The sequence below is a fragment of the Rhinatrema bivittatum genome, chromosome 11, assembly GCF_901001135.1.
Source record: "Rhinatrema bivittatum chromosome 11, aRhiBiv1.1, whole genome shotgun sequence".
Lineage (NCBI taxonomy): Eukaryota > Metazoa > Chordata > Amphibia > Gymnophiona > Rhinatrematidae > Rhinatrema > Rhinatrema bivittatum.
Genome location: NC_042625.1, coordinates 44,122,994 through 44,140,912, shown reverse-complemented (window position 1 = coordinate 44,140,912; position 17,919 = coordinate 44,122,994). Strand labels below are relative to the sequence as shown.

Here is a 17,919-nt window from a genome sequence, read left to right as displayed (position 1 = left end):
CTGTGTGTGTGAGAATGAATGTGTGCATGCCTGGGGGATGGAGAGGGAATGGTGTGAAAATGAATGGGAGCCTGCCTGGGGTTCAGTGTGAGAATGACTAGGAGCTTGCCTGTGTGTGTGTGTCTGTGTGAGAACGAGTGGGAGCTTGCCTGGGAGTGTGTGTTTGTGTGTATGTGAGGGAGCCAGTGAGAGCATGAGTGTGTATGAGAAAATCCAGGGGAGTAAGAGTGTGTGTGAGTGGGGGGGGGGAAGAGAGTGTCTTACACCCTGAGAGTGTGTCAGTGTCTGTGAGAGCGAGAGGTTATGGTTGGGTATAAGAGCATGAATGTGTATGTATGTGACAGTGTATGTGTGAGAGAGAATGGACATGTGAGTATGTGTGAGAGAGAGAGGATAACCTCCTAATCCTCGACAATATCAGGGTGACTGGAAATCAAGAGCTCCCATGTATGGACAGCAGGGGCTTTTTAAAATCCTTATTAGTTTTAATTATTGTGTGTTATTTGATATATGTACTGTTTTGAAATATTTTATTGGTGTTTGGGAAATTGTAAAAAATGTATATGATTTTAATTAATAGAAATTCTATTTATCAGTAGTTTTAAAATATTTTATTAGTATGGTTTTACTATTATAACTGATGCTTTGTTTCTTGATTTTATTTGTTTTATGAGGAATGGTTGTTCTGTTTTTCCATTGCTAATACACAGAGTCTGGCTTCTTGGGGTTTCCATTTCAGTTTTTTCTAATTTGTGCTCCTTTATTTTGTATTCTGTATTTGGTGAAGGTCTGTCTCTGCTCTGTGTGTGTGACCATGATGAGAGATTCTGCTAGCATAGGGATCTATAGCAATTGGGTTTGTTTTGTTTCCTCAGTAGGTGGTGTATTGGTATTCTAGGACCCAGTGTAATATTTATCCTTGCTTATTCACAGGTAGGGTTATTGTTGTTTGAGTCCTTGGTGTTATTACTGTTATGTTATGATGGGATTGTAGTATAGATTTTGGGTGTCTCTTTTGTGGTGCTTTATGTTAGTTCACAATGTGTCTGGCAGTGGAAGGTGTTTGTGCTGCTGTTACTGTGAGGTGACACCAGAATTTGAAAATATCTTTTAGTATGATGAGCTGTAAGGGAAACATCCAAGCTCCATTGTTTGGGGGAATTTCAGTGGATGCACAGAGATACAGAACTGGAGGTGCAGGATTTATATTGACATTCTGTCCCTTCCTATATATTCCAGACTTCACTCTCATAATCCATATAGAATTAGTTGAATGAGGCTATCAAATAATTTTATAGTAGTTTTACTAGAAGTGTGAAACTGGCCAGCTTTTTAAAATAATGCAGAGGACCCTTTGGACTTTTTTTAACAACACTTTTTTTTATAACCAATTTTAAAGCAGGATCCATGCTATAGAGGTGGGTGTGATGAAGAAATGTCATTTTGGCTCCCCCCCCCACCCAAAACAAATTCTTCTGTCTAGAGATGCCACTGATTTTCTGTGGCACACAAATGCATTGGCCCCTGGGCGCCGGAGACCCTTGGTGCGCCACTGGGTGCGAGCCATATGGGGCCGCAAGTGGTGGCAAAGAGGAGTGGAGATTTGGCGGGCCGCAAGCAGTGCCCAATCTGCTCGCGACCCAGAAAACCCCAGTCAGCGGGCGTGATTGAGAATGAGGTAGGAGTCGGGGCCGAGACCGGGGGGGGGCGCAAGGAAGAAGGCTCGCCTAGGGCGCCAAATCCCCTTGCACCGGCCCTGCATGGAAGGCGAACCACATAGTAAGTACCACAGCAGATGATGACAGAAAAACATGACCCAAGCAATCTGTCCACATTGCCAAGAAGATTATTCCAGCTGCTGGGCATAGAACAGGACTGCTTGTAGGATATCACAGAAGAGACCCAGATTCAGAACGTTTCTTGCAAAGCCAATAAAGAAAATCTGAGACACTGAGGAGCTGGATTTATTTTTCAGTTTTGCTACCACGTAGACTATTGTGAGCAGGGCTAAAGGGGGAAGGCGAGTGTGACAGTGACTTACCCGGGGGGGGGGGGGGGGCGGGGGCTCCACATCTGCAGAATTCAATGATATGCAGAGAAAAAATAAACCGTAATTCTTACATAAAGCAGCAATCCCACGCCGGTCCCAAAAATAAACCTTTCCAGCCTGTCATCAGGTAAGGGTGCAGTTTTTGCCTGTGGGGCTTGAGAGTCAGAAAAGTTAAAGTAGGTCCCTCTAACGTACAAATCAGCAGCCTGAGAGATGGAGCCTCTGAAGTGGGGGGCATGATAAAAAATGCTCGGGATAGATAGCACAGGCACAGCTGGACGGAACCCCTGGTGCCATAGAAGTCACCAAATTCCCTAAAAGTGACTCCAGGGTTCTGACTCTTGCGGAGTGACTTTGGGTCCTCAGTGGCACTGTGCAGTACTACGATCTTCCAGCCCCTGCCAGAACTGATGTTTCTTTATGTTTCTGTGTTATATGTTGCGCCCTGTGATGTACATTATTATTATTATTGTGGATTCTTTTAGTTTTAATTTTTTCATCCTTATGGTATAATAATAATCCTGCAGGTCCCCTCACCAAGAAGAAAGGACAAAGCCCAAGTGAAGATGAGGAGGACTCAGACTATTGCTGCAGCACCTCTGTGGGTTCTTGTCCAGCGCCCCAGCGGTGCGCAATGGGTACGATGCAGAGAATTTATAAGCGCATGGAATTAGCAACATTAAGCCAAACGCTTTAAAAAAAGCACATCTGCTTCTCTTTAGGACATAAAAGCGACTTGCTTCCCAGAAGAGCAGCTGGAGAAGAAGGAGTTAAGAATTCCATGCAAACTCTCACCTTGAAATATTGAGGATGAGTGATGATGCGTTTCAATTGGTACGCCTGGGCTAAAGATACTGTTTGGCTTAATTAAAATGAATTATTTTTACAGAGACGAGCTCTTCATTCAAGAGGGAAAAGGGACAGTGCACAGTCTTTCGATAAAGGTTTCACCTGGGCCAGGCCTCACGCTAAGGCATATTTATGATAAGGAATAAAGTTCTTGAATCGAGGTCTTCAATCTTGATATTGCTCCGAAAATGTCCAATAAAATCTCTTTACGCCGCTGGGTGATAAAGCTAGCCCTTCTGTATGTTTAGGGTTTCTCTCTCTGAAGGGTAATCGCTGTCCTGGAAGGATGAATGGATGGCTCATAATTCTGAAAAGCGAGGCTGTGTAAAATTCCAGACAAGAGTACAAAATGAAGTTGATCTCTCTTAGCGGCCTTTGATGAGGTGAAGGGCTGTGGAGTCAGCACTTAGCAGAAGAAGAATCATTTTCAGCTTCCCTCAGTGCATCTAACTAAGATTGGAGATGGTGTCTGCTGTCCATTAACCATCATTTTTCTGACACTATCCTACTGTGGTGGCTTTAAATATATGACAAGTGGAGAAGTTTATGGGATACTCAAGGGCCTGTTTAAGTCTCTGCTAGTTTGGAGAAGCATCTTGGATGGCAAGAGGAAAGCACAATGGCATAACAACTGGTGGAAGGAGGGTTTTATTCTGGGGTGCTGGTGACAGAGTTGCAGTTGCAGTTTTGGGTGGTTAAGTATGGAGAGGGAGCGCCTGTTTTTTTGGCTGTGTGAAAGTGCAATACTACAATGCTATACCTTGTTTTTCCAGCTCGGGATCTTAGGATTTCGAGTCTGCAACTTTCCAGCTCTACCGCCGAGCTCAAGGAGTAGCCCCCCCTAGCTGAGCTAGTAGGAGAACCCTATCTGCTTTAGTTGGTTGTTCTTATGCATCCCCTTACTACTCTATCTACTTGTCTACTACGCAAGTGGGAAACAGTTTTCTCAGTAAGTCCAGCAGTGGCTTCCGAACCCCACTACCACCACCACCACATATGGGGTTCCACAGGCACTGTGCATGCCGCAGATTCATCGCCATTGTCCAGCAGAAGATCTTGCAACTCTCCAGCTCCAAAGCAAGAACCCCACATCCCCCCCCCCCCCCCCCCCCATTGTGAAGCTCCAACTGGAGGGTAGAGGTTGTGCACCAAGCCTATCAGAGGAGGTGCTTCTTTATTTATAAAATAAGTCAACTGAAAAGAAAAGGACTGCTACACAAAATAAACAAGTTAACCTCTTGCTCAACCTTCCAGCAGCCTCTCTTCAGGCAACTACCAGCTAACTGGGGCAGAGGTTTCTTATCTAGTAACCTAATATCTTATGGGAAAAAAAAGTGATATTTTAAAAATATCACTTTTACATTATGGTTTACCATAGCCTCAGTAAACATTCATATGCTTATGTATTAGGTGTGAATGTTTGGGGTTTTAACACAAAGAAAATAAAAATAAAAAAGCAAACCAAACCTTAACCCTAACCTCTTAGCCAACAGGAGAGCTCCTCACACTACATGTGGGTCATCTCCCCTCTCCATTCCTCTAACTCACAATACATATGAGTCATCTCCCCTCTCCACTCCTCTCCTAACTCACACTACAAGCAGGACACCCTCGTACACTCCTCACTCACACTACATGTGGGTCATCCCCCTCCTACACTCCTCTCCTCACTCACACTACATATGAGTTATTCCCTCTTCTCCGCTCCTCCCTCACACTACGTGTCATTCCCCTCTCACCTCCTCTCCTCACTCACACTACATATGAGTTATTCCCTCTTCTCCACTCCTCATTCACAGTACAAGTCTTCCCCCCTTCTCCATTCCTCTCCTCACTCACACTACATGTGGGTCATTTCTCCCTTCTCCACTCCTGTCCTCACTCACACCTCATGCAGGTTAGTCCTCCTCTCCATTCATCCCATCCTTGCACTTACAGACACTTCGAACACACAGCAACCAGACCCAGGCAAAAGTCTTCCAAATCAGTATCAAGGCAGCAGCACCATTCATGCCTAGGATTGCCATATTACCCAGTGAGGCTGATCCAGTCCAGTCTTGCCCCACTGGCACACTCGGCAATGTCCTTCCTGCCTTTCTTTGGGAAATCATAACTACAGCTCCCTGCAAACAATGAGGCACAACTAGGTTCATCTGGGTGAGGTGCCAACCCTGGTCATAAAACATCCTGGAAGAGGCATCCCTCACAATGACCACAAGCAGCTAGACAACCAAACAATGCCACACAAGGATTATCCGTTTTTCCTCCTCCCATACATGGAAATATTTATATAATAAAAAAGCTTGGAAGCCACAAATCTCATAAGAATAATTATATGGATGTGTGTGAATCAGAAGATCAGCTTGACAGACCCAGCTAGAATAGTTAACATGTGGAAAATATTTGGGGAGTAGATAGTTAAGGAGGGTGGTAGTGTATGGACATGTTTTAGTTACATTTCCTTTAACACATTGTCAGCTTTGCTTTACATAATGCCTGTCATTCACAGGCAGGATCTGTGAAGAGACTTACTCCTTCACATCACTCATTACTCATGCATTGCGTATTGTGCTTGCATTGCCTGTTCTCTTATCCTGACCTTTCCCCCATAGCTGCCTGGAAAAATACTTCTACTTTCCTGTATTTCTAACTTTGTAATCCATCATTTGGAAAAACCTACCTGTTGCCTGCCTCTCCACTCAGCAGTCCCTGCAGTTCGATCCTGGCTCTTGCATGATGTCTGTGACTCCCAGCATAGTTGCCTTTCCTCGGCATAGCTCATGAGAGCTCTGCCCCAGCAGCAGAACTGCCCAGCGGAACCGGTGCCCTGTGATAGGCTTCCAGTGTGGTGATGAGTAGGAACCCTGGAGGAGAGATAAAGAACAGGCCAGCTCTTAAGAAGGGGTTGCATCATGTCCTTTACATGCTGAGTTTAGGGCTTGACTTGCAATAAATAAGGCCCCCGTCGTGAAAGACTAGCAGAAATCAAACCTTGGAAGCTCAAACAAGAGTGCAATAGCCATTCTCTCCATGAAAGAATATAAATTAAAGTCTGCAGAGAAACCAGCATACATTAGAAACCTGAACAAACCTAAAGAGAGCATTTAAATGTAGGAACACTGTTTCAACATTAACAAAAAATCATTTATAAAATGTATATTCTGCGATCTCTCAGCAATGCTGTTTGATGCAAAATACATAACAATTATAAAGGAAAATTGGTTCTTACCTGATAATTTTCATTCCTGAAGTACCACGGATCAGTCCAGATGAATGGGTTTATGCATCCCTACCAGCAGATGGAGGCAGAGAACAAAACTTTGAGGCACTGCTACATAACTGAGACTGCCACCTACAGTCCCTCAATATTGACCTGTACCCAAGCCAAGATGATTACGTTAACAAACCTTCCTCTACACTAAGGGTGAACAGAGACTTAAAGTTGGAGCCCCTGGAACTAGGCCCTCTTGAGTTAACAGAAAAAACAAATATCCAACTATGTACACTTCTCATTACTCAGACTACATCATACCTCAGCTCAGCCAGATCCAGAAGTGAGGAAGTCATTTGAAAGATGGGGACGGGTCTCTGGACTGATCCATAGTACTTCAGGAACGAAAATTAGCAGGTAAGAACCAATTTTCCTTTCCTGTTTATACCCCAGATCAGTCCAGAGGAGTGGGATGAACCAAAGCCCTTCTATTCTGGGCGGGAACCCGAAAGACCTGCACGGAAAACACTCTTCCCAAACATCACCTCCTCTGGGGCATGCATATCTAAGTGATGTTTGGTAAAACTGTGAAGAGAAGACCACGTTGCCACACGGCAGATCTCCTGTGGAAAAAGCAATTGACACTCCACCCATGAGGTTACCTGCACCCTAGAGGAATGCTCTCGCAACCCCTCCGGCACCGGCCAACCCTTGCAGATGTAAGCCGAAGCTATCGTCTCCTTTAACCAACGAGAAATTGTGCCTTTGGAAGCTTTATTTCCTTTCTTTGCTCCACTGAATAGGACAAATGGATGATATGATCTCTGAAAGGGATTAGTCACCTTGAGATATCGCAAAAGGATATGATGCACGTCCAATAAGTAAAGTTCTCGATCCACCAAAGAATCGGTTGCCAAGTTCGAAAAGGCAGGAAGCTCCACCACCTGGTTAAGGTGAAAAGAGGACACTAACTTCGGCAAAAAGGACGGAACCATTTGTAAGGAGACTCCATTGTCAGAAAAAATGGAGGAAAGGGTCCCTAAACAACGTTTGCACCTCAGAGATTCGTCTAGCTGAACAAATAGTCACCAGGAAAACAGTCTTCAAGGTTAAATCTTTCAACAACGCCCTCCACATCGGCTCAAAAGGGGGCCCACACAGCACCCGAAGAGCCAAATTTAGATTCCATGCTGGGCAGATCTTCCACACCGGAGGGCGAAGATGCTTTGCCCCTCTCAGAAAATGAGCCATATCCGGATGATACACTAGTGGCTTTCCCTGAATCCTGCTGCACAGGGAACCCAAAGCTGCTACCTGGACCTATACCACATTGCAGAAATTCCAAGATCTGCGGGACGTCCACCTCTAAGGGCTGTACCCTCCTTCAGCAAATACCATGATTCGAATACTCTCCACACCCGGACATAAGCCATTGAAGTGGAAGGCCTCCTTACCTGAAGCAAAGTTGCAATCACCAGCTCCGAATATCCCTTCAAATGGAGCCACCGCTTCTCAAAAGCCAGGCCACTAGACAGAAGCGATCCTCCCAGTCTGAATATACAGGTCTCTGATGAAGTAACCCTGAAAGATCAGCCAAGTGAACAGGTCCGTCTACCGCAAGATGCAGAAGGTCCACAAACCATGGCCGCTGCAGCTACTTGGGTGCCACCAGAATCACCCTGCCTGGATGAGTTTCGATGTGCCGCAGCACCCGGCCTACGAGCAGCCACGGAGGAAACATGCACAGCAAAAGGTGAGTCGGCCATGGTTGAACAAGAGCATTGATGCTCTCCGATCTGACCTCCCATCTGCGACTGAAAAAGTTACCCATTTTCAGAATCGCCAGAGTCGCCATGAGGTCTATCACTGGTTTGCACCACCTTGGCCAACAACTCCCACTCCCTTGGATCCAGACACTGTCTGCTGAGGACATCCACTTGCACGTTGTCCACTCCAGCCAAATGAGAAGCAGCTAGTCTCTCCAGATGTTTCTCCGCCCACAGGAACAGCTCCTGCACTTCCAACGCCACTAGACTCCTCTTCATACCACCCTGACGATTGATGTACACTGTCATCGCACTGTCTGAGAATACTTGCACTGATTTGCCCGAATGAGCGGAAGAAATGCCAACAAGTCCTTGTGCACTGCTCTAGTTTCCAGTCGATTGATCGACTAAGCTGCCTCCTCTGGCGACCACTGACCCTATTTCCCCAGGCAAATTGCCCCCCATCCAGAGAGGCTGGCATCCGTGGTTACAAGTACCCAGTCGGGCTTCTCAGGATCCATTCCCTTCTCGAGATTGTGCCGCGACAGCTACCACGAGATACTGAACCTGGCCTCCTCTGGCAATGGTAATGGAAGCTGAAATTCCTCTGACAGCGAGTTCCAGCGGGATAACAGAGCCCCCTGCAAAGGACACATGTGAACAAAACCCATGGCACTAAATCCAGCATAGAAGCTATGGACCCCAGGACCTGTAGGTAATCCCAGACCTTGGGCATCATCTGTTGGAATTCGTGGACCCTTGGGCCGGTCAGGACGAATGAAGGAGTGCTGCGGAGGACCCCAGCAAAAGATCCCGACCGGGAGGCGGCTCGACGGACCTGGGTATGCTTGGATGCCGGAACAAGATGGAGTCCTATGCGACCAAGGACTCGACGATGGAAAGGAGGCTGGACAGCGTTGGGCCCTGAAGATGGAGGACACTTCACCCTGGAGACTGGAGCCCCCCCGAGAGGAGCTCGTAGGAGCCCGGCCGCTGGGACTTTTGGAGATTCGCCCTGGAAGCCGGAGCCCCCCCAGGAGGAGCCCGTAGGGACCCGGCCGCTGGGACTTAGGAGAATCTTCGGGGCCAGCGGACTCGGGAACCACGGAGCGTTGAAGATCCAAGACAGAGTCCAGGAAGCAATCAAGTCGGAGAACCAAGTCAGAGTCGAGGACGGAGCCGAGTCAAGCCAGGGGTCAGAGGTCGTACCAGAGCCAGGTGGGAGAACCAGGAGCAGAGTCGGGGACGGAAGCAGGTCAAGCCGGAGATCAGAAGACGAAACCAGAGCCAGGGAGAAGACGGAGAATAGTCAGCGGGCAAACCGGGTCGGAGCGAGGCTGAAGAAACAAGGATGCAGCAACTAGAGACAGGAGACCTGTGAACCTCGTTGCAAGGCAGGGAGTGCTGTAACTGCAGGGCTTAAATAGCCCTGCAGCGTCTGACGTCACCAGCCGGCTAGCAGAATCTCCTGCGCTGGCCCCTTTAAATGCAGAGCCCTAGCGCGCGTGCGCGCGGCTAGGGGGCGGAACCAGCTGCGGGAGGACGCCGGCTGCTACTTCGGCGCGGGAGTGCTGCGCCCGAGGCCTGCACGGGCCGAATGGAGCCGAAAGAGGACCGGGGCCGGGTCGGAGGTAAGCGGCGATCCCGGGGCCGACCCGGGATCGCAACATCATCAAGCTCTTCAACCGAAGAACCTGACTCTTCAGCTTGAAGACTCTTTCTGCAGTCAGGAACACCTTCTCCAGGTAGGTATCGAAGTGAGCCCCTAGTTACTCCAAGGATTGAGTCGGCTTCAGATGACTCTTTGCTAGGTTTGTCACCCAACTCAGCGCCCCCAAACATTGGAGCACCAGCTGGACTGAAAGACCACACTCTACCTCCAACTTCGTTTCGATGAGCCAATCATCTAGGTAGGCGTGTACCAGGATGCCTTCCTTCCTGAGGGCTGCCGCCACTACTACCATCAGATTTGTGAATGTGCGTGGCACCGTTGCTAACCCAAAGGGAAGAGTTTGAAACTGGAAATGTCCTCCCAAAATCATGAATCTCAGAAACTGCTGATGTTCAGGTTGAATAAGTACATGAAGGTAGGCCTCTGACAGATCCAGGGATTCCAAAAACTCCCTTTGTGCCCTCTGAGGGGAGCACCGGAACAATGGCGCAAAGAAGCTATAATCACTGTAGTATGTCCCGTACCACTTCCTGCTTGCTCTGGGAGATGCAGCAGGAAACCACAAAGGTGTCCCTGAGCGGCCGAGAAAATTCTTAAGGCATAACCATCTCTTATCACCTCCAAGACCCACCAATCCAATGTTATTCTGGTCCACTCCTCATAAAAAAGAGAGAGCCTTCCTCCGATAGCCTCCTGAAAGGAGTGGATCATCACACTTTCATTGTCCCGCTCCTCCTTTGGACCCACTGTCCCTAGAGGACTTGCACTAATTCTGAAAAGGCTGCTGTCTGCCCGAACTCTGTTTCTGTGAAGCTTGTGCAGAGGCTCTGCCTGCTCGAAATCTCCTGGCCCCATGAAACCGGGCTCCCGGCGGAAAGAACTTTTTGGACCCTTCCTGTCTTCAGGCAACTTATTGCCTTTCAACTCTCCCAACTGCTTCATGAGCTTCTCCAAATCCTCCCCGAAGAGGAGCTGCCTCCTGAAAGGGAGATTTGACAGCTGGGCCTTAGACCACACATCTGCTGACCAATTTCGTAGCCATAAGAGCCTGCGCACTGCCACCGCCAAGACCATACTCCTGGCAAAAGTCCGGACCATGTCGTACAGTGCATCAGCAACATAGGCCACTCCTGCCTCCAATCGGGCCACGTGCGCCACTTCAGATGCCGTTCCTGAATGCTTGTCATGTGCCTTCTGCACCCAGGACAAACAGGCTCTCTGCATTAGACTTTTGCACAGCGGTGTTTGAAGGGCCAAAGCTGAGACTTCAAAAAGCTGCTTAAGCAGAATCTCCAACTTCCTATACTGGAGATCCTTGAGAGCTGCCGCTACCACCACCTGGATGGTAGTCTTCTTAGTAATTACTGAAACGGCTGCATCCACCTTGGGAATTCTCCATAACTCCAAGGTCTGTTTCAGCAAGGGATATAATTTACCCATAGCTCTCGTGACCTTCAGGCCTCCCTCAGGAGATTCCCACTCCCGATCCACCAACTTCTTCACCTGCTTCAGCAATGGAAAAGTGGTAGGAGGTTCCCGCAATCCTTCCAGGAGTGGATTCACTCCTTCTTTGTCCGAGTCTTCCTGGGCATCTTTGATGCCGAGCTCCTCCAGCTCCTGGGGAATCAATGGACTCAGTTCCTCTTTGCAGAATAGGCGAACCACACACGGGTCATAACCTTCCACAACCGGGAATGGCTCTAAGCTTCTGTATCCTGCATGGGATCCTCCAAACCCACCAACGGGTCTCAGTCCAGGTTCTGTGTCAGATCTCCCAGGGCACTCACAGGGTCCTTGTCCGGTGCCACTGGACCCCCTTGGAGCTTGTCAGGATCATCCATGCTATCTGACAAATCGCCCTCCTCTAGGGCCTGCCCGAGACCCAGCATCTGCAGGATCCCTCCTGACTCTACAGCCCTCTAGCCTTCTTGGTCATCTGGGACTTCTTAGGCAAAGGCCTCTTTGCCCCTAACTCCTTCCGGGTTAAATAAACCTTATGAAGGAGAAGCACAAAGCCCGTGGAAAAGGCCTCTGTGTCCAAGGAGAAAGAGTCCTGATCGACTCCCTCCTAAGACCCTCCCCCCCCTCGCCAGCAGCAGGGACCTTTCCCACCAGAAAAAGCATGAGAGGGGAATCCCGGGGCTCCTGAACTTCATCATGTGCTGTCAAAATGGCCACCGGCTCCCATGACCCCCCCCCCCCCCCGGATCATCAGGAGCCAACCCAGCTGCCTGCACTTTGTCACTGCTCCCCACAGGTCCCATTGAGGTCCTGGCCCCCCTCCAATGCACAATTGCAGCAAAATGAGGCCGCATTGAGGCAAGATTGCCTCAGGCCACAGCCGCGGCAAAGTCTGCTGCACTGTGCGGGAGCCGGCATGTTGGGACAGTCAGGCCTGCATACGCGGACAGGCCTAAAAATAAATGGAGCCTCAACGATCACACTGATCACTGTTCGGGTGCTGAAATACAGTACTAACCCTGATAAAGGTAGGCAATTCGGCCCGCTCCCTCCTGCCTGCCTCCCGGCAGGCAAAAAACAACCCTTACCTGCTCCTTAGCCCTGCACAGAAATGCTGCTGCAGCCTCCCTGCTTCACTGCTCTTGTTTTTGGGTTGGTTTTTTTTAAAGCAACAGGGCCAGAACAAAAAAAGATAAGGGGGAAAGCACTACTCCCCTGCTTCTGGAGGCTACCTGCTGAGGAACCAGGCACGCTGATGGAGTGAAGGGCTCAGAGGGGGAGAGGGAACCAGGGCCCCTGGCTATCTAACCCCCTGCGAAACAAGGGCTGATTCCTGACAGGGATTGCCAACCCCCCACATGCCTTGCTGTATCCGAGGGATGGCCCACGAAGGAACCGAACACCTAGGGGAGCTGAATCCTCTTCTTATCTTCCCTTTTTTTTTTAAACACCTCCAGACTGCAGGTTTGCACCTCTACAATTTGCTGGAGACAGAGAAATACTGAAGGACTGCAGGTGGCACTCTAGGTTATGTGGCAGTGCCCAAAGGTTTGTTCTCTGCCTCCATCTGCTGGCAGGGATGCGTAAACCCACTTCTCTGGACTGATCCGGGGTACAAACTGAAATCACAATTTGTGATAAAAGCACTACTTGTTAATATTGCATTTTTATAACCATAAAACTATTTCCTCATGCTTCCACCACCCTCCTCTAGACTTCATAATGAAAAGAAATAAGGAGAGCTCCTAGAGGAAGGAGTGGCCTAGTGGTTAGATCAATGGGCTAGGAGCCAGTGCTCAAATCCCTTTCCTCTCACTGACATTCATTATGATCTTGGGAAAATCATTCATGTACTCAGATTGTAAGCTCTATGGGGCAGAGACTTATCCTACCTGAAGACTTATCACCATGGTACGCAGGGCCGGTGCAAGGGGATTTGGCGCCCTAGGCGAGCCTTCTTCCTTGCGCCCCCCCCCCCGGTCTCGGCCCCGACTCCTACCTCATTCTCAATCACGCCCGCTGACTGGGGTTTTCTGGGTCGCGAGCAGATTGGGCACTGCTTGCGGCCCGCCAAATCTCCACTCCTCTTTGCCACCACTTGCGGCCCCATATGGCTCGCACCCAGTGGCGCACCAAGGGTCTCCGGCGCCCAGGGGCCAATGCATTTGTGTGCCACAGAAAATCAGTGGCATCTCTAGACAGAAGAATTTGTTTTGGGTGGGGGGGGGAGCCAAAATGACATTTCTTCATCACACCCACCTCTATAGCATGGATCCTGCTTTAAAATTGGTTATAAAAAAAAGTGTTGTTAAAAAAAGTCCAAAGGGTCCTCTGCATTATTTTAAAAAGCTGGCCAGTTTCACACTTCTAGTAAAACTACTATAAAATTATTTGATAGCCTCATTCAACTAATTCTATATGGATTATGAGAGTGAAGTCTGGAATATATAGGAAGGGACAGAATGTCAATATAAATCCTGCACCTCCAGTTCTGTATCTCTGTGCATCCACTGAAATTCCCCCAAACAATGGAGCTTGGATGTTTCCCTTACAGCTCATCATACTAAAAGATATTTTCAAATTCTGGTGTCACCTCACAGTAACAGCAGCACAAACACCTTCCACTGCCAGACACATTGTGAACTAACATAAAGCACCGCAAAAGAGACACCCAAAATCTATACTACAATCCCATCATAACATAACAGTAATAACACCAAGGACTCAAACAACAATAACCCTACCTGTGAATAAGCAAGGATAAATATTACACTGGGTCCTAGAATACCAATACACCACCTACTGAGGAAACAAAACAAACCCAATTGCTATAGATCCCTATGCTAGCAGAATCTCTCATCATGGTCACACACACAGAGCAGAGACAGACCTTCACCAAATACAGAATACAAAATAAAGGAGCACAAATTAGAAAAAACTGAAATGGAAACCCCAAGAAGCCAGACTCTGTGTATTAGCAATGGAAAAACAGAACAACCATTCCTCATAAAACAAATAAAATCAAGAAACAAAGCATCAGTTATAATAGTAAAACCATACTAATAAAATATTTTAAAACTACTGATAAATAGAATTTCTATTAATTAAAATCATATACATTTTTTACAATTTCCCAAACACCAATAAAATATTTCAAAACAGTACATATATCAAATAACACACAATAATTAAAACTAATAAGGATTTTAAAAAGCCCCTGCTGTCCATACATGGGAGCTCTTGATTTCCAGTCACCCTGATATTGTCGAGGATTAGGAGGTTATCCTCTCTCTCTCACACATACTCACATGTCCATTCTCTCTCACACATACACTGTCACATACATACACATTCATGCTCTTATACCCAACCATAACCTCTCGCTCTCACAGACACTGACACACTCTCAGGGTGTAAGACACTCTCTTCCCCCCCCCCCCCCCCCCACTCACACACACTCTTACTCCCCTGGATTTTCTCATACACACTCATGCTCTCACTGGCTCCCTCACATACACACAAACACACACTCCCAGGCAAGCTCCCACTCGTTCTCACACAGACACACACACACAGGCAAGCTCCTAGTCATTCTCACACTGAACCCCAGGCAGGCTCCCATTCATTTTCACACCATTCCCTCTCCATCCCCCAGGCATGCACACATTCATTCTCACACACACAGACCCCCAGGCAGGCACCAATTTATTCTCACACACACACATACACCACAAACAGGCAGGCACATATTCTCACACATACAAACCCCAGGAAGACACCCATACATTCTCATACACAGACACACCCTCAGGCAGGCACCCATGCATTCACACACATACACCGCCAGGCAGACTCCCATTCATACACATGCACACACTAAAGGCAGAGACCCCCTCTCTTTCTTTTGCCAGCAACCTCAGAGCCTCTCTCATCCCTCTGCTGCCACTGTCACTGCTGCTGTATGGCTATTGCGGAGGTGCTGATTGCTGCTATTGGCACTGAAGCCCATTCTGCTGCCTCCTCTGTGCAGGCCCCATGGGCTTCCAGTTCCTCTATGCTGATCTCGTACATTGTGAGATCCGCATAGAGAAAGTGCTACTCTTGCACATTCCCAAAGATTACATGTGCCAATCAGTAAAAAGTAATTTATTTCTTTTTACATTTGCTGTCTGATCTTAGTTTTCTAATCGGTTGGTCACAGGCTTTTTTTTTCCACCTTCCCTTTCTTATTTTTTTGCCAATTACTTTTATAACATATTTCTTTTCTCTCCATCTGTCTGCTTCCCTCAAACACACAGTCAGGTTCTCATTCTCACATGCTTTCTCTCTCTCACATACACAGGCATTCTCACATGCTGTCCCTCATACAATTATTTATACACAGTCTCTCTCTTGCACATCCTGTCTAACTCTCACTCCCACATGCTGTCTTGCTCAAGCACAGGTTCTCACTGTCACATGCTCTCTCTCATACAATCATTCCTACACACAGGCTCTCACTGTCACATGCTGACTCACACACACAGGCTCTCTCTCACTCCCACATGCTGTCCTGCTCAAGCACAGGCTCTCACTGTCACATGCTCTCTCTCATACAATCATTCCTACACACGGGCTCTCACTGTCACATGCTGACTCACACACACACACAGGCTCTCTCTCACTCCCACATGCTGTCTTGCTCAAGCACAGGCTCTCACTATCACATGCTGTCTCTCACACACACAGAGGCTCTCCCATGCTGTCTCTGCAAACATTCAGGTCTTCACTCACACCCACACACACAGTCTCTCAACTCATCTCATACACGCACACATACACACTGTACAAACCCTCAGTCTCTCTCTCACCTCTGGGCCTCCTCTTCACGGGCCACTGCAGGATGGGCTCTGCAGCGGCCCCCGGTCTTCTCGAGCCGCGCTGATCCTCTTCTGCCCGCGGCTGATGCTCCTCCTCTTTCCTGCCCGCGCGGCTCCGGCAACATTTTTCTTCCGGGGCCGCGCGGGCAGGAAGGAGGAGAAGTTCCTACTTTGGCTGATGCTCCTCCTCTTTCCTGCCCGCGCGGCTCCGGCAACATTTTTCTTCCGGGGCCGCGCGGGCAGGAAGGAGGAGAAGTTCCTACTTTGGCTGATGCTCCTCCTCTTTCCTGCCCGCGCGGCTCCGGCAACATTTTTCTTCCGGGGCCGCGCGGGCAGGAAGGAGGAGAAGTTCCTGCATTGGCTGATGCTCCTCCTCTTTCCTGCCCGCGCGGCCCCGGCAACATTTTTCTTCCGGGGCCGCGCGGGCAGGAAGGAGGAGGAGTAGCACCAGCATGTTTAGACGCGACTGTACCACGGTCCTGCCGATCTTCTTGCTGTGTGTATCCGGCACACAGCATAGCAGTAGTTCACCGCTCAGCCGCCATTGGGATGACGTCCACCGGCGGCCATTGGCCATCAGCGGCTCGGCGCCCCCTAATGCTCAGCGCCCTAGGCGATCGCCTAGTTCGCCTAGTGCTTCCGCCGGCCCTGATGGTACGACACTCGTGTATCTAACAGAGCTATAAAAATGCTAAGCATTATTATTATCAGATTCTGAAATGACAGGACGGTCTCCTGAGTCAGCATGCAAGAGCCACACCCGGCAGCAGCTGTTTTTCAGCAGCTTCTGTTGGGTATGGAGAGGTAGGGAAAGTGCAAGCCCTGCCGCATTGGTATCTGAGCAGCCCGGGGATGCTGAAGATTTGATGCACTCAGCTGGGGATTTTTCCATTAGCGAGTGCTTTCTTTCCAATTCGGCAGGCACACAACTCTCAGGTCAGACAACACTGAACAAACCTGAAATGGTCAGCAGGACATTCAGCCAGCAAAGGCTGTACACATCCTTAACGTGCATTCTTCCTTCGCTTGAAATAACTCCAGGGATTGTATTACAGATGTGTTTTCTTTTATGGACTTCTCTTTTTGCTGCACCCACTGACCGGTTGGGGCCTAACCAATCCTCAGGCTATATATAACCGGGCTGCCATGCAAGATAAAAGATGTGCAAAAGTAACTAACTACCTGCCATTTATTTATTTGTTCAATATTTTATCACTCAAATCAGCCTGAGGTGGTGAGACCAGGCTGTCATCAGTACCTCATTTAATTATCATTTATTGCTCAGTGATATTCACTTCCAATCCTCGAAGGCAGCAAACAGGTCAGGAATTCAGGATCTTCTTAATGGATATGCATGAGATAGACTGCATTAGGATATCCTGAAAACACCTCCTGTTGGCAGCCCTTGAGGACCGGAAGTGAATACCACTGCATTATTTGCATGTTCCCTGTATAATGCCACTTGTAAGGCAATGATCAGGTGATAAGTAAACACAGGAACCCAACTGTCTAAACCTTTTCCATATCCATGCACCAAGGAACAAAAGCCATAGAGGTAGGTGAATTTTCAAAAACCATTTATGTGCTCTTAACGCAGGTCAAACCTATTGACAACTCAATAGCATATATTGTAGCAATTTTCAAAAGCCACTTAACAGGGGTAAAGTGCATTTATACATGTAAAACTCAGTTTTAAGTGTGTAAAGGCATTTGAAAATCAGGCCCTCTGTGCTGCACATAAATAAGGTGATCATATGCTGTGTGACATCACATTAATGGGCCAGGTACAGGACCCACATATGTGTGATGTCATTCCAGACAATCTTCCCAATATGGCTGCGCTCAACAGTGCAGCTTAAACAAATGGAAAATTGTTTCAAACAATTTTTAGTTTAGTTAAAAGAAAGTTCTAGAACAAGGAATCATGATTATGAGGCTGAAAGAGAGTAGACACAAGAATTTGGTTAGGAAAGATTTCTTCCCCAAAAAAGGCAGTGGATGCATGTAACAGCGGAGACTTTAATAGTGCAAGAGTTCAAGGGAGCCTGGGA

The 17,919-nt window shown here is 48.1% G+C and overlaps 1 long non-coding RNA gene across 6 annotated transcripts in view; it reads right to left on the bottom strand.

Moving 5' to 3' along the window:
- Positions 1–15,918, bottom strand: part of LOC115073286 — a 176,788-nt gene extending 160,870 nt beyond the window's left edge. For all 6 annotated transcript variants that reach the window (XR_003851966.1, XR_003851969.1, XR_003851967.1 and 3 more), the window contains exons 1-2: positions 15,860–15,918; positions 5,580–5,763 (exon numbers count right to left, since the gene is read on the bottom strand). This is a non-coding gene — a long non-coding RNA (uncharacterized LOC115073286). The remainder of the gene's footprint in view (positions 1–5,579; positions 5,764–15,859) is intronic.
- Between the last annotated feature and the right edge of the window lie 2,001 nt (positions 15,919–17,919).